Source organism: Microtus pennsylvanicus, chromosome 2 (assembly GCF_037038515.1).
Source record: "Microtus pennsylvanicus isolate mMicPen1 chromosome 2, mMicPen1.hap1, whole genome shotgun sequence".
NCBI classification, from domain to species: domain Eukaryota; kingdom Metazoa; phylum Chordata; class Mammalia; order Rodentia; family Cricetidae; genus Microtus; species Microtus pennsylvanicus.
In genome coordinates this window covers 53,008,827-53,026,635 of record NC_134580.1, presented here as the reverse complement: position 1 = coordinate 53,026,635, position 17,809 = coordinate 53,008,827, and the positions used below count along the sequence as shown (strand labels likewise).

The 17,809-nt window shown below is 39.5% G+C and overlaps 1 non-coding gene across 1 annotated transcript; it reads right to left on the bottom strand.

Annotated features, from left to right (window-relative positions):
• Window positions 1-12,564: 12,564 nt before the first annotated feature.
• LOC142845259 (U6 spliceosomal RNA) lies at window positions 12,565-12,671 on the bottom strand. The gene has a single exon (XR_012909829.1). It is a non-coding gene; the product is annotated as a U6 spliceosomal RNA (small nuclear RNA).
• Window positions 12,672-17,809: the final 5,138 nt, after the last annotated feature.

The window sequence follows — 17,809 nt, the reverse complement described above, 5'->3', positions numbered from 1 at the left end:
GCAGTGGCACCTATAGGGTGATGCCCCTAAAGAAAGGGAGTTGTTTGAAATTGGTTAATCGTAGCATGCAGTGCCACCTCTGACTGTGAGAGGTGGTGGAGCAGAATAAAGTGAAGTCTCATAGTGTACTTGGACTTATACATACTGCAATTTATGTGAGAACACCAGATCTTTAGCGTGTGATGGTACCTCCTATATAGTGATGCTATTCGATTAATAAGTACCCAGTAACTCCCTAACAAACATAGATAAGGCATTGTACCAAGCACCATCATGGGAAAAAAAGAAACATGATCTTAGCTCCACGAAGTCTTCCAATCAAGACTGTGTCCTTGATTCTTTATTCCAATTCACATGTATTGCTGGAGTTTTCATTTATAATCCACACAACTATTTCGTGATCATTTTTTTCTCAAAGAATGTCATTGAGAAGAGAATGGGTATTGGCTAACTACATGATTTTTATTTCCAGGGGAGGCCACATCTGCTTTGCAATGTTACTTGAAAATTTACAAAACCCTGCAAAATGGCATGTCTCCTATGAGCTACTGATTTCAATGTTAATCGCCACCTTCGACTCTTCAAAGGCCCTGTATGACACAGCTACTTACATTCTGATGTTTTTTCTTATTTTCCTTTCTTTGTCTCCTATTTATTTTTTTCCTTACAAATTTCTGACTATAAACACAAACATTATTCCTTTTCTTCTTATTTGCTTTAATTATTTTCACAAAGTGGCATGGTTACCATATTTATAGAATAGCATATTAGAAAGAATTAGTGCAAGGAGTCAAATGAGACAATGGATGCCTGAATGTTATTTTGAGTTATTATCAAGGTCCTCTGAGTTTCTAACAATATAATCAGAATTCTGACATAAAAATAGCGTTGTGAGGAAAAGGACTACCATCCTGTGAATTTTGAGAGTAAGAAGTTGGCATACCCCAGAGACAGTCACGTAAGTCAGCAGTGGTACTAAGGAGAGAAGGTTGCTGAATTCTCTAATCAAAGGGTCCACGTACTATATAATAATGAAATTCAATCGAGTAAATAAGTGTTATTAATTCAGTGAATCACCTATCTTAAAGCTGTGTCCCCATGACCTCCGAAGAATATTAATCAGATAATAAGTAGCCAGCTGGACTCTACTTCAATCTATGCATAGAAGAGACTTTGCTTTGTCCCCCCCCCCACCCACCCAGCCAGCTTAATAATAACCACCAAGAACAACTGCCAGAGCAGGTGGCTGTGCATATGCACACACATGTGCACACACGTGCACAGATTTACACACACACCTGAAAGAGATTTTTTTAAAAATTAGAGCAGATGGCTAAATGAAAAATTGCTATTTAATTTGTGACTGACTTTAAAGGTGAAAGAAATCTCTCTCATCAGAATATATTCTAATTACAAAACAAAACCTGGCTCAGGGTAGAAAAAAAAGGAGACAACTGTTTATTAAGCATTAATTTTATTCCAATACTTAAACTAAGTTTCTAACATGGGTCCTCATGGTTCAGCCTCTTGTATACTTTGGGGTGGGTTGGATCGGCGAAGCTAAGTGGTTTCTGAAGTCATGCAGCTAATAAATGGCAATCCTGAGCACCAACCTTGTGTTTCTCACTCTAAATTTAAGGATTCCCTCCTCTACTGCATTGAGCCAATCTTTGAGGAATAGAATTGATTTTTATCATCCAAAAGACTGGGATCAACATAGCTTATACACTATGGTCTTAGTGATTTGCCTATAATGTGACATCTAGTAGAAAGTTATTGAGGATCTTCTGATACTTTTTACAGTTGCTCTTTTGGCCTTCCCACTACAGGATGAGTAGGCATTTGTAGGTTTATTTTTTCCCTGTCTATTATATGTATAAGGTCTGTTATGAATACCTTCCTTTATCATGTTTTGTTTAACATTGAGCTTTAAAACATTAATTGAAAGAGATTTAAAACAGAGAGCAATTATTTATGAAGCTTTGCTAGAAATTCTTCTGTGTAAGTTTTAATGTATTTATTTTAGTCCTGTCCTTTTTTTTCTTCCACCTGACTGGGTGCAGTGACACTTTAATTCCATCACTATGTAGGCAGAGGCAGAGGCAGGAGAATCTCTGCAACTTCAAGGTCAGCCTGCTTTATGTAGTAAATTCCAGGCCAGCCAGGATTACATAGTGAGACCAGTCCCCCTCCCCCCCCAAAAAAAGACTAAAAGAAATAAAAAGTGTTGTAGGAGCTGTGGGCTGCTTTCTTGCCACCCAGCTCCCAGCTACCTGGTTAGCTTATGCCCCGAAATAACAACACACAAACTGTATTCATTTAAACACTGCTTGGCCCATTAACTCTAGCCCTTACAGGCTAATTCTCATATCCCAATCAACCCATCTCTAATAATCTGTGTAGCATCAGTCTTACCAGGAAAGATTCAGCATGTCTGACCTGGCAGCTTGCTTCATGGCGTCTGCCCGGGAGAGGGGAGCATGGCCTCTGAGCTCACTTCCTCTTCCTCCCAGCATTCTGTTCTGTTTACTCCTCCCACCTATGTTTTAATCTATGAGGCCAAGCAGTGTCTTTATTACTTAACCAATGACCTTCATCCATCATAAAAGCACAACAAACAAACAAAAAACTGGCCTCTCTTAGACCATAGGCCAGGCTATTGAAATGTATGACGTAGGAGTCTTGGCGTTAGTTTATACCTCACAATAAAAAGTCTCTTACAACACACTAGTTAGCTCAATTTTGTTGAAGAAAGCTAAAATTGTCAGCGGCACGAATTCAATTTTACTTGGTTTGGTTTCTCAGCTGCTTGTAAGTGAATATATTCAATGTCATTTTGAAATGGTTTCATAACTGTTATGTCCTGACTTCTATCCTATTGCAATGATTGGATTTACAGGGAGTATTCCATCCTACCCTGCCGGCCTGCTTGGTGTAAGGCCAGATGGGAGTTAAGAAGAGGAGTGACCATGAAGGAGCATTGCCTCCTGGCTGTTTCATTTAGCTAGAACTGAAATACACAGAGTTTCGGGGAAGACGCCACACAAGCAAGCCTGAGAGCATCAGGACTTTGCTTTCAGAGCCTGGCATTCTTTTCCTCCCATGTCTAGTGTACACTGTGTTCTTCCATAATTATAAATGTATGTTTCCCATCACCACAAAGACATCTCATTGCTTAAAGGAAATGCAGCTTCAAAGAGCTTAAATTGTGAAGGGCAGGCCCCCTCTGAGAGCTACCATCGCTCAGGGGCGATTCTGTCTTTAACTCATCCATAGTGATACCACTGGCTAGCTTGCTGGCTGCATCTTACCAACTTAAACCAGCCTGGGACTTTGGTGGTTTTGGTTTCTTGAAACAAACATCTTTGCATTTTTTGATAATGTCAATTTAGATATTGTCTTTGTAAAAATATCCTTTGCAGCATGTTTCTTTAGTTTTTTAAGGCAAGAAGGATTCTAGCCTTTTATAATTCAAACTCAAAAATTCAGACACAAAGGATTTGTGAGGAGGCCAGGCACTCTGATTACAGGAGAAACTTATTATGGTGACAGTTTCAGTTTTAAGTCGCTTGAGAATCAAAAGGAAAGTGGCATGCAAAAGAAGAAAGGACACCAAAATCTATGTTTAAAATGTGACATTCCATAAAAGCATGCAGCATGCTTCCTCTCTATGACAGAGCAGTCTGAGGGAAAACTGAGTTGTATTTTTAATTATCTTTTTTTGAACTCCAACAATTACGTTTCACAGGCTTCTTCAGGATAGCAGCTCCTAAGAATAAAATCACGTCAGTCCATAACAAGAACAGCCTGTGCACCCATTGGTAAGGCACCGAGCAGACTAAGTGCTTTTTTAAAAGTAGAATCATATAATCTCGTCAAAGAATATATGGATTTACTGCTGTTATTCCACTTTTGCCTGGGAGGATTTGAGGTTTGTCGAGATGAAGTCATTGACCCCACGCCATTCAGCAAGAGTGTTCTAAGCCTGGTTTAAAAGCTATACAACAGGACTTTAGAGCTTTGTCACATTTATTGTATGCTCTGACAAACCTTTCTTACCTGGAGATAATGTTTAATATAGAGTTGAAAGTGTAGACCACAACATCCTGCATCCATTTGCATTAAGAGTAGGCTTGTTGATCTCTAACCTAAAGCATATCCCCACCAAGGGTGTCTCTGCAGTAGAACTGATCTGCAAGCCTTCAGAAACGTGATCTTTCTGAACTGAGAGGATAACAATAGACTGGGTATCCTTTAATGAGTGCTTGGCTGCTTTGCAAAGAACATTCCCAGCTAATCCTCTCGCTAGGTGTCTGTCAGGTAGTATCATTTTCCATGTGGCATGCATGGCGATTCGGGCCTGCAGTGATTATGAAACTTGCTGAGAAGCACATGATAAAGGGTGGAGCAACAACAAGAGTTGATTCCAAATTTCACGCTCTTGACTATAACTCGGCACCGGCTTTGCACAAGTAGGAACACAAACACAAAGAGAGCTACCTAGTGTACCCTGTGTCAGCTGTTTAACTGGGACAGACCCACATATCACTCCTTAACTTCACATGGATTTTTGCTAAAATTAGTTTCCAATGTATTGAAATGGCCAACCACGGGGTGCACGCAAACACCTGCAAACACACACATGCACATGTGCATGCTTGCACACACACTTCCTTACATGCTTTGGAGAAGAGGTACATTTAGCAAACTTCGAAAGACATCACTGCAGGTCTGCCTGATGCCAGCACTTCAGGCATTACACAACTAATAAGGCCAGAGAGACCTCTGCAATCTGACATCTGTGAACAGTGAATCTCATCAGGAAAAGACAAAAGAAAGGCTGCCAAGTGCCTTTGATTGTATACAGAAAACTTTACATCTGACCTTCACTGCCAGACAGGCCGTTCTGAGTCTTTAAGATGGATGGTGCACACATCTCTGGTAGACCCTATAGCCACAGCAGATTTGCCCCTCAAACCAGTAGCTGTTGCAATAATAATAGATTTTTCTTATCTTTGAATGTTGAAAGTGGCCATTTCTCATAGCACTGCCAAATGGAGTACCATCGAGTGTGCTTCATGAACGTATGTGTCACTGAGCTAGGTGGGTTTGCCATAAGCTGCTCTTAAGATCTTTTGCCATGTGCTGCTTAAGGACAAGAACAGTTTATGTCCTCACCACTGAATCTGCCATCTTTAGGCAAGTAGCCTCCTTCATTAAAATCTCAAAATTTTTCAGCCATTTTTTTATGGCGTGCTCTCACTGGGGGTTTCTACTCGCCCAACTAAAGTGCACAAGGGAACGTTAAGAACTTATGTTTCTAATTCTGGGTAGCCCGGGGAAGGCACAAGCCATGCTGTGATTTTTGTAGAATGGATGCTTAGAAGTCCCAAAGATGATCCTCATTGTCTCAAAACAAAAGGCCATCTCCGGCTGTGGTGACGCCAGCTCTAAGAAGACACAAGATGAAATGGTTGAACTAGAGATAGAAGCAACAAATCTAGACAGCCAACAAGTTCTGGGAAATCACCCCCAGCCTGATCAGGACAGCTGCATCCAGATCAAGGGCAGAAGCAACCAAACTCCCACATGTGGGCGTGGTGTTTGCAGCAGCCATCAATGTCAGAGAGTGTATCCTGAGTCATTTTATCTCAGCTCTGCGCAAGCAGGTCCAGGCCGTCCCAGTGACACTTTAATTGCTAGATGCGGAAAATGAGATAAAGAACCTTCAAGGAGTCCAGGATCTAGTTTTGTATTAACCCAAGGTTAGATTCGCGCTTGTCTGTGATAACTTGCCTGTCCTGATATGTGGAGGCTGGCCCTGCCAAGTGTGGCCAAGATCTTCCTGAACGTGAGTTGTTCGACCACTGCCCACAGACTTAAATGGCCCCTCTTACTCTGCCTGTCTCTGATAACAATTTCTCTCATAGGAAAATTGGGTTTAAGAACTGTTGCTGGAGCGACTGGGGAGATGGCTCAGTGTCTACCATGACAGCAGGAGGATCCGAGTTTGGTCCCCAGCACCCGTGTGGACCAGGTGTGCAGCTGTCTGTAATCTCTGAGCTGGAGAGGCCAAGATGGAGGAGCTCTGGCAAGTGAGTCTAGACTAATCGACACGCTCCAGGTCCTGGAGAGAGAGCCCTTCTGATAGAAGAAGGAGACCAGTTCCTGTGGAATGGCATTGGATGGAGACAGATGGCCTTCAGTGGCATGTGCAAACAAGTACACACGTACCCACACACACACACACACACATACATAACACAAAGAAATACATGGAAACAGAGAAGACTACTGCCTCTGCAATCTGGTCAGGTGAATCCTCAAATCACATTCTGAATTGAGTCTTGATATTAAAATAGAAGCTGCACTTTGTCTCAGAGCTCACACACTGCCACCTCATTCGGGTGTTTGTTCTTCTCCTTTCTCCTTCTTCCTCTTTCTTTTTTTTTTTAATTTGGTTTTTTGAGACAGGGTTTCTCTGTAACTTTGGAGCCTGTCCTGGAGATCATTCTGTAGACCAGATTGGCCTCACACTCACAGAGATCCGACTGCCTCTGCCTCCTAAATGCTGGGATTACAGGCGTGTGCCACCACGGCCCAACAGTTCTTCTCCTTTCTGTGACGTGTCTTACATCTCATAACTGTTCTAATTCAAAAATGTATACAGGAATGGGAATTCCATGTGAGGATTCCCCTTGAGGCACGGTAGCACTAACAGGCCTGTAATTGTAGCACTTGGAAAAGTTGAGCAGGAGATTAAGTGTCTCAAAACCCAAACCAAAGCAACACAAACAGAAGTCCTGGGAATCCCATTGAACTATGGTATGAAAATGCCATTAGGTATTACAGGCCTGTATCTGTAACATGATTCCTCACCATTTACTGTCCATCTTACTAGAGTTGTAGATTTATTCATCTCTTCATGTCCCAGCCAACCCCCTACCATCGCTTGCCTTGTTAGCCAGATGCTGGGAGGCAGCACAGTAACCTTAAATTCATTTTTTTTGGCATGCAAATCCACTTCTCCTCCTCCTCTAGCCCTTCCTTGCCTCTTCCCATCCCCATTCCTTCCTTTCCCCTGCCCAACCTTCTTCCCTCCCTCTCTCCCTTCCTGCCTCCCTACCTGTGTGCCTACCTTTCTACCTGTGTTTGTGTGTGTTTGTATTTGTGTGTGTATGTGCACATGCTTGTGCACACACATGAGTGTTTTCTTCTTTTGACTTGGTGCATTTGCTTTGGTAAAGACATCGAATGTGCACCTTATCGAGTCTTAAGATTCGATTGTTTAACATAGGTAAAAACACAGGAGTGCTCACTATTTCTTAGAAGCAGGTTATAAACAAATCTAAATTTTCACTGAGATTAAAGCATTCAGAAGAGTCTGGTGCTGTGTTATCATTTTCCTTAGGACACTGTGTTCTTTACTTCCTTCTAGACTTGGCACAGCTTTATCAAAGCTGAGTTTCAGGTCCATCCTCTCCTGGGCTTGTAAAATCAGATACTATGGGCAGAGCGTGACTCTCATCGGTCCACTGAAAGAAAGTTCCTACCCATGTTACTTCTTGGGAACTGGTTTCTCAATGTACTAACACCCTAATTCTGGTAGACCAGAGAATGGTCTTTTTTATTAATGCTGCTTTTGATTCCAAAGCAGTTGCCAGTCACACAATAAATCTGTAGATTTATGTGCAGCTTCCACAAATAAAATCTCAGTGGCAATGAAGGAAGGCATGAAGCCAATGTCAGGCATCAATAAATTGCTCCATGTTGCTGAATCAGGACATGGTGGGCCAGAGGCTTTACCTAGTTCAGTTTCTTACTGAGGATTGCGGGATCATGATTCATTTGGATAAAGCAAAAATATTCCCTTTTTAATGATTTCCATTTTTTTCCACATAAGATACTTTCTGTTCAGCTGATATTTTAAACCCAAATATTCTTCATTCCAATGCAAAACTAACTATTGGCTGGAACTTGATTCATCGGTCTATGAATTTTTGAAGTCTGCCTCTTGTGAGCAGAAAAGAGTGATGAGCAAAATGCGCACATTTTCTTTTTCTATTGAACAGTAGTTCCATGGCCATTACAGATGCCGCTGGGAGACATTCTCTCATGAGAGCAGGTGATGAGACAGCTGTCTAGGTCACCACTGCACAAAAGCCCTCATCATGATTCGTGAACATGGACTTTATATTAACAGTGAGAAAACAAAAGAAACAGCATGCATGGAGACAACTTTTCAAAGGCAGCTTAACCTGGAGAAAGGAACCAAATGATAACCATGCTTATGTCTATAACACTGAAGACAGCCGTAACTTTGAATTTCCTGTGATAAAGAAAAAAAAAAACTCTAAAGAATGTTTACGTTTTAACAAAATGTTGGTTGAAGTGGGAAGAATTCCTTCAGTTCAGGAGAAACAGAATTCTGACTTATGATAATGGGGTCTTGATCTTCCAAGTCACTGAATGAACATTCTACACTGAATTCTATAGGTAGAAAATTAAAAGCAGGTGATTATATCATGTTCTCTCTTTGTACTTCTCTAACTTTTTTTTCGTAAAATAATAGCCATGATGTATTGAGCATTTTCTGATCATCAAGTACTTTGTATTCATCATCTCATTTAGTTCTTATCAAAATCCCAATAATTCACTGTATCATTAAATCTTACTCCTTCAGAGGAAGGTAAGTTTAGGAGGGCTGGAGAGATGGCTCAGCTGCTAAGAGAGCATACTGCTTTAGCAGAGGTCTGTAATTTCCTTAATAATGCTAACACTAAGCAGTTCTTGGCCTCTTGTAACTTCAGTTCAGGTGGTCTGATGATCAGGCATCTGCAGATACCTACATTCTTATACACATATCCACACACAGGTACACAGAGTTACATACAATTAAAAATAAAATAAACATAAAGACTAATGAAAGTAGATTTAAAATTTTAAATAACTTGTCCAAGATATCAGCTGGTAGAACTGAGACATCAACACGATCCAGCTTGATCCCATTGTTGAACAATTAACTGTTCACTCTTTACCCACCATAACACTGAGCTGCCAATGACAACCTGGTACATTTTGAAGGACAACTTTGGAAAGGTATTGGGCAGTTTACAGTCTTTCCTCCCCAATACCTACACTGAACACCAATATGTAATTCCTGCCGCTGTCTACAGTACGCATGTTGCTTCTCATTGTCATCACAAAAACCAAGTCTAGGAATTGCTCAAGGGTTCAACCACTTCAGCTCTATCAACATCACTTATTTGAAGTACACCTCGGATAGATCCTGAAAGGATAGCTATGTCAATTGCCAGGATATGGAAATCTTCAAGGGTGAGCTCTGTTCTCTGGCTCAATAAAATAAAATAAAATAAAACGAGTCACACGGCAGCTTTCAATTGCTCTCACTTCCCTGTAGAACATGCCTCAGCAACAACAATGCAGATTACAAATATTTTTCAGGTAAATACCTGTCAGCTGCATAAACAGGGCTAGCCTGAGAAGAATCCTAAGCCAGGCTGGTCTCATCTGTGACCCCACCCATGTGTCTGCACGGAATCCTTGTGTTGTCATCAAGGATCCTATTTCCTTCCTTCTGATTTCAGCAACTGATACTTGGCGTTAGAGACTCATGAGACAGCATCACCTCTGTTCTCCTTTACTCCTGTCTCTTCTGACCTGTACTTTCATGAGCAGCATTCTGCTATCTTTGTCGCCCTTACCTTGTCACCATGTGAAGGTCTGCCTGAAATTTCCTCATGAGGAGGAAATTCAACCACCCAGTATCCCTTTTAATTGTTTCTACAGAGTCTCCTAACACCCATGTTCTAACATGGGTGGCTCTGATCTAGATCTAATAACAAGAGGACTGGATAACCAATTTGCTTAGGTAAGCTCTGTGTGTTATTTCCCTCAAGATGCCATGGGTGATGCTTAGTGTTAGACTACGGAAAAACTCACAGAATAAGGTTTATCACAAACATAAATGTCTAATGAGAAAAGTTGGTTTGATGATGAGTCTGTGTTGTATAACTCAATGATGGAACAGATTGGTTGATGGGAAATAGCCACCTACTAGATAACTACTGTTGGTGATCAGCTGTTTCAAATCAACCAAACAAGGCTTAGCACCAAGAACTTATCTCTCTCTCCCCACTCGCAGCCAGATGAGAGCAACAACTTGATTGTTTATTTTATGGTTCAGCATCTTAGTATGTGGATATAACAATGGAACTATTTGTGATTTCAAGGAAAACAAATTATTCCCTGAAATTTTATATGCAGCTGCGTTTTTGCAACGCCTGCAACATAGCTGTTTTATACACATCCAGGTTAGGCCGAGGTTCAGCTCAAAGCAATCTCTCAATTCCCAAGTGTTCTCAGCTTCAGGATTTGTGCTAGATATGAGTGCTATAACTGACAATGCCATATGCAGCCACACTCAGACTGTTGGATTAAAAACAGATATAAAACCAATGTGTTTTAAATGATGTATTGTTTTATTAGTTTCCCTGCAGGGACATTAATGAATTCAAGCCCTGTAGGATCATTCAATACCATTGGGGCTCCTGGAATGGTCTATGGGTTTCTAAATAGACAGGTTTAAAATACTTCTCTGAATGACAAGCTTTCAGCTGAAAGATGATAATACATGAAGATATTTAGAAATCTCTGACTATAGTAGAAGAGATTATTTAGTAAACCATAACATCTGAGTTAATACTGTGGACTTCTACCAAACAAGGAGAAACAATTCACTGGGATTTTAGGTAATAATGGTAGTAGTTAAGTAGCTATTTTAAATTTCAAAGGGAGATATTATCTGTATTTTGATGAGCTCCGAAGTCACATAGTATTTACAGCATTTTTAAAATATAAGTTGCTTAGATTGTATAATGACAAAAATACAGGTTTGTAGAATGAGCTTTTTCTATTATACCAACTGAGGGTTTTTGTTTTCGTGTGAAAACGAAAATGCTCAAACCTTGATAAATTACAAATGACTCACACCTGCTTCTTCTGAAACTTTTCCCCATTTCCTGTTGCAGTCCACTGCTCTGTCTTAGCCAGGACAGTGCAGTCAATGAGTGTTGTTATGACAAAAAAAAAAAAGAATGAGGAAAACAGAAACCTTTCATCTTCCAGTGCTTGTCAACACACTCAAATGAGGTATATTCTGGAGTTTGCAGAGAAAGGACTGTGTAGGTCAACTAATGCTTTGGCATGAGTGTTCGATGTTCTTGCCAAATGAGACAATTAATTTATTTGGGCACAGAAAAACACTTCTGTTAGAGTGGGTGGCATGCTTTTGAGTGTCAGCGTTTTTGTCCCCCTTAACTCTGAGGTGCTCTGGTGTCGGGAGCTGTTCTAAGCACTTAGACATGGCAAACTAGTATTGAAGGCCTGCCTGTGAATCAGGTATCATTTTTACCTCAGCTGCGCAAAGGAGAAACCAAGGCAATGAAAACAGGATAACCAAAGTGAGACCTGTTCAAGTTCTTGAGAAAACCCAGTTCTAGGACATCTGAGTCAAACCAAATACCTGACTGCCGACTTCAATTTCAACAGGTACTTTTCGGTTTTACGTTCTTCTGAATGAATCCCTAACACCATGGTTATTCTGAGACTGAAATTCTCAGAAGGGTCATCCCAAAACCCAAATTTTCATTCTTGGACTCTAGATTTGGATGAGACTGAGGTCCTTTGATCATTTCAGTAAGCTCTTAAACTTTGAAGCACTGTCCATACTAAAGCGCTTCCCATCACTCAATGACTGGCACACTCCTGCATTCATAGACTTCTTATTTCAGTTTTCTTACAGATATATAAGATATGTTGAACATATTCTCCATTGCCCTATTCCCCCGCCCTTATTCTTTTCATCTTTAATATAATATAATACATTTAAAAATACATTTAATGAAAACATTCACCAATGTTTATTTTTTGCTTTTTATTATATTTGAAATTTTAATAGAATTACAACATTTCTCCCTTACCTTCCTTCCCTCCAAACCCATGTACCTCCCCCATACTCTCTCTTTCATAGCTTCTTTCTCACATTGTAATTGCAAACATATATGTATATGCATATACATTAACAGAGGTTTCTGTCCCACCAAGTCCTGCAGTCATTCAGTCTCAAAGAAATACACAGAGGTCTACATTAATCATAAATCGGTTGGCCTATTAGCTTGGGCTCCTTATTAATTAATTCTTACATCTTAACCTATAATTCTTGTCTGTGTTCGCCATGTGGCTTGGTACCTTTCATCAGAGAGGCATTCTCATCTGCATCCTTCTTGTCTGGGTGACGACTACAGACTGCATCTTTCCTCTTCCCACAATTCTCCTGTTTTCGTCGCCCCACCTATACTTCCTGCCTGGTTGCCCTGTGTATACTTCCTGCCTGGCTACTGTACAATCAGCGTTTTATTAAAAACAATACAAGTGACAGGATAAAAGGCCATTGTCCCACAGCACATATATATTCTTCAGTGTATTCTGTCCATATGGCATTACTTGTATTATGCTTTGAGGGCTGAACATTTGGCAGTGAGCAAAAATATGGAAGGCATCACAGATTTATGTATCGTCTCTGCAAAGAGGCCATGATAATTGTCTCTGTATCATTCCAACTTTAATATATGTGCTGCTAAAGCGAGCACTCTCACTTCACTTTCAATTATTGAAAATCGTGATCCCAATAATGGAAGTAATTATGCATTCATAACTGATCTTCAACATTTTGCAACATTTCATTACTTTAAGTAAATTGTTGCAGATAAACTGGAAGCCTGTACTTACCCATCTCCAATGAATTGTTTTCACAATTGAAAATAAACCACTAATTGCAGAAAATGAATAATATTCTCATGCATATATGATTTTTCCAAACTTGAATGTGTCCTCAGAGAATTCAGGGAATTCTTTTGAGTACATTCTAAGTTTAAATATCATTGCCCTTTAGAGGGGATTTGACAGTTTGCCTTATTTAACATCATTTTACTTAACTCTGTTGATAGTCCTGGTCCATTCCTATTATCTAACATGTAAGGCCCATTAGTCAGTTTTATTATAATTTATCTATCCATTTAATTATGCATAGGTGCTTATGCTATTTCCAGGAACATTATAATACTGTGAGTATTTAGTCTATTTTTAAGTGTATCTATCAAAAGCTGTCTTCTAAACTAAAATTCTTATCTGCACACCCCTCTTAGATTTTTCAATTGATCAGTGGCCTTCAAACATCTACCTTGAAATCCACCTAAGAATTTCTAATGTTTCCTTATCTCTTACATATTTTCAAAGATAAATTCTAGAGTTTTCCATTAATATCTCTTGTACTGTTAGGATACTACCTAGGTTTCCATGGCGAATTTTGCTATTTTCCATCTCTTCCACTGTTAAACATGACAGTATTGGTGAGTGCTGAGTAGGTGTCCTTCAAATTCCCTGACATCTGAGCAGGATTTGCTTGGATTTATGAGGTTTGGGGAAATAATATAAAAGTGTGATATCCTTTGATCATATTACATGGTGGTATACATTTTGTCCATATGTCACTTCTGGTAATGTTAACCTCCACTATTCCATCAAGACTGTATTTTCCAAGTTTCCCCATTGGAAAGTCTTTTTTGCTTAAATTTTATTCTTTTTAAATAGATGCTAAGTATTGCCTGCTATCCATAGGCAAAGGAGACTTTTAATTCTACCCACTAATCAGGTGGTATTTAACATATATTTAAAACAGTTTTGCCTGTTTTAAGAGAAACATTTAAACAACTTCTATTAATTTAATAACAAAGCTTGCAGTTTCCAATATATCATAATGCTAATCCTTAAATAAAACTACTATTTCCTGCTTTGAAAGGTGTCCAACGGAATCTAAGCACCATTTAATACTATTAAGCATTTTAAAAGCCACATTAAAAAAGTCTTTTTAATGGTCAAAACTTTACATAATTCTTTTTTTCTGATTTAAATTCCTATTCATATTCCAATTCCCTCAGAGAATTTTTTGACTAATTTAATTCTCTAAGTATTCTATTGATACACATTTAATTCTAGAAGTATGTCTCAGGACTGTAAGTTTCTAATTTGCTTTACAAATGTTATTCTGGACTGACTTTCATTGTAACTGGTTTCAGTAGATTATTGATCATACTGCTGAAACATATATTTTAAAGTAGTTAAAGAAAATGATAAATTTGCTGCCATCATAAACTGTCAAAATGCAACTTAGATTAATCAAAACCTGTTTCTTTACTCAGAAGACTGGATTTCATACATCATAAGTTTTGGCTAACCTACCCATTACCCTTTCCTCTCTTCTCATCTCTAGTCCAGCTAGGAACTCTCAATAGCTGAGGACCTGCAGAAAATCATGACAACCAAAACTGTCCATTGGAAAGTCATCTTTTGCTTACATTGCATTCTTTTTCAAATAGATAATAAGCATTGCCCGCCATCCGTGGGCACAGGAGGTTTTTAGAACGGGTAGGTGATCTGAGAACCCCTTTTTTGCCTTACTGAGGAGCTACTGGTATTCAGTAGCTGCTGAAGGAGTGAAAGATCATTCTTTTCCTGAAGGAGTGGCCACAGACAGGCTTTCCCTGTTTTCGTGGATGACCACATCCCCATGCACATATGGGCAGCCCTAATTGGACTTGATGAGTTGTGAAGACAGACAAGGGGTGCGAGGGTGGAGACAGAGACAGAGAGGAAGGAAACAAGAAAGACATGAAGTTGTAAGGGCATGTGTGGAAGGGAAAGGGGGGGAAAGAGTGATTTTGATCATATTTCATTGTATATGCATATAAAATTCTTGAGATAAAAAATTACATAAAGTTAATTCAGTGAGTTTTTTTTAAAAAAAAAAAAAGGACCACATTAAGGAAAGAGGGAAAGGTGGTGAGGGACTAGGGCAGGAAATTGAGAAGAGAGAGGGGGCAAGTATTTGTCAAAATGCATTACATAGGGTCCTGAGCAGCCAGAACACACCCACGCAACTGCCCTGACCCTCTAGCCAAGAACAGCAGGTGCCACTAAGATGAACAAATGGGTGATGGAGGTATGGGAGAGATGGAAAAGATGGAGTATTCAGTGGAGACACTGGACAGAAAGAGAGTGGTTCAGGCACCGCAAAGATGGGTGGAACTGGAGACTCTCCAGAGGTGAGGAACAGCCTGATCTGAGGAGACTGTGCAGTTACCTGAGGCCCTAGTGATGTCAGGGCCAAGGCAGCTGCTGAGGACCATACTGATCTGAGTGACCTACACTGCCACCTGGGGCCATGGTTATATCCAGGCCTGTGCTGCCACCAAGGGCCAGGGTCTGTGGTCCTACTGTAGCTGGTGTCTGTGTTGATGTCTAAGACCCATGTTACCTCCAATGTCTAGGTTGTTTGTGGTCTGGGTTATGGCCCGAAGCCATGTTGATGTCCAAATGATGTTCTGGGCTAACCCTACCCCTCTAGAACTGCAGGAGAGCTAGTCACTTCCGTCGTGGTGTGGGTGAGGGAGACCTGTCTGGGCCTTGTTGTGGGGTGCGGGTAGGAAGGCGAGGCCCAGAATGGGCTGACCCACTCAGCTACCGTCCAGAAACAGATTGAGGGCTTTGAGTTGGCCCACCACAACATCTACCTCATCTATGACCTGCTGGAGCATCTGAAAGGGCTGGTTCTGCAAAGCCACAGCCTCAGGATCTCCATGATCTCCATGACTCTGGAAAACAGCAGGGTATCCAAGAGGAGTCGCAGTAAAGATCCAGTATTGATGGTGTAGCAGAAGCCAGAGGCCTTGAACAAGACCGATAAATAGCTCATTGCAATGAACATTTGCAAGTAAAGCTATTTGGGGAAAAGAGTATAACTGCTTGTCGCACAGAAGCTTCCAAGGACACTACTACAAATGACTATGTGATGGAGAGGCGGGAAAGATGGAGGAGCCGAGTGGTACAAGTACCGAGGAACTGGAGGCATGGCAACTGTGATTCAGGAGAGAAGATTCTGATTGACTGAGGAGCATGTTGTTCCCAGAGGGCTCGGCGAGATGGTTTTCTGTAGTTTGTTTGTTGTTTTCCTTTTAATTTTAATTTTTTGTTTTTCCTTTGTGGGAGGTTACAGTGGTGGGGAGTGGGTATAGAAGGGCTGGGAAATGAGTGGGATTGGGGTACATGATGTAAAAGCCCCAAAGAATCAATAAAAGAATTATGTTTAAAAAACGCATAGCATATTGCTATGAAATTCTCAAGCAACTGAAGAATAAGGAAAATTATAATATAAAATACTATTTTTGCTATTATAAAAAAGTTTAGAAAAACAAATGAAACTGGTTTAATTATTTCTGTAATTTGAATACCAGATGTAGCATTGATTTTGATAATGTTTGAAAAAGATGCAATTAAAGAAAATACTGATGATCATATATTAAAGTTAACAATTAAAGTTATGTATATGAAAACTTATTGTTCCCTATATTTTAGCAAAAATATATGATCAAGGTAAGCTTTATATAACTAATGCAAGAAGTTTAAATATTTATAGTTGTAAATTGTAAAAAAGAAAGAACTTAAAATGTTTTTATATTACAAATTCCAACAACCAGTTTCAAAAACAAATGATACCTTTTCAATCATTTGTAGAAATATATAGTACTTGGTGGCAAAGTAAACTAATTAAATGCCAAGTTATACTTTATTTAGCAAAACAAATACTGTGTAAAGAGATAGTTTTGATGACAACTTATAAGATTAAATAATAATTATGTTTCATAAGTAAGAAAAGTAAATGTGTGTGTTGTGGTATCATTTTTACCAAGGAAAATAATTTAAAGACATTTACAGAATTATGTACATGCATGTGTGTCTATATGCGGTAGGGTGCACTGGAAGGTAGGTGCCCTGGGAATTGAGAAGAGTGTTGGGACCCTTGGATCTGGATTAGCATAAAATGTCAGCCACCTGAAGTAGGTACTGGGAACCCACCCCTGATCCACTACCACAACAGTAGATGACCTCTCTCTCTCCCTCTCCCTCTCTCTCTCTCTCTCTCTCTCTCTCTCTCTCTCTCTCTCTCTCTCTCTCTCCCTTCCTCCCTCCCCCCCTCTCTCTCCAGTCCTAAGTAATTAGATATAAATGAGGATCATTTAACAGATAATGTTAGGTATTCAATGAAAACCAAGGTGACTCACAAGAGTGTGAGGTCAGGATATTCAAGAACTCACAAATGGCTAAAAGTCAAACTATGTGTAAGACCAAGTTAACTTTGATATTTTTAAAAGTTAAAGCAAACAAGAGCATTTCAATGATTTGATGAATGAAAGAGCAAAATTAAAAATATAACTTATTAATTGAATTGTTATCTTTGTAAATAAATATTATCTGTTGTTAGTTTCTAATGAACTAAAGACAGCTATCTCCTGAAACTTTTTGAAATGCTAAATATAAAAATCTATTTGTGTAATCATTCATTCATCAACATATATTTATAATTTTCCACAGGTTTTACAGTTTAGATGGTTATCATTAGACACATTAATTCACAATTACATGAAACTATAACTGTAATTATGACAATAATTATAAAAAATGGTTCTTTGATAGTATACAATTGATAATGAACACAAAAGACTGTATCAAGGAAGACCAAAGGTCATCCCAAACCCAAACAAACTTTCAACTATTTTTGGTTGGAAATACTTCAATATTGTTTTAAAATTGTATGGCTCAGCTGAACATAGCGGACAATGAGGAATACTGAGAACCCAAGAACATTCGCAGTGGGTTTTTGATCCTACTGCAC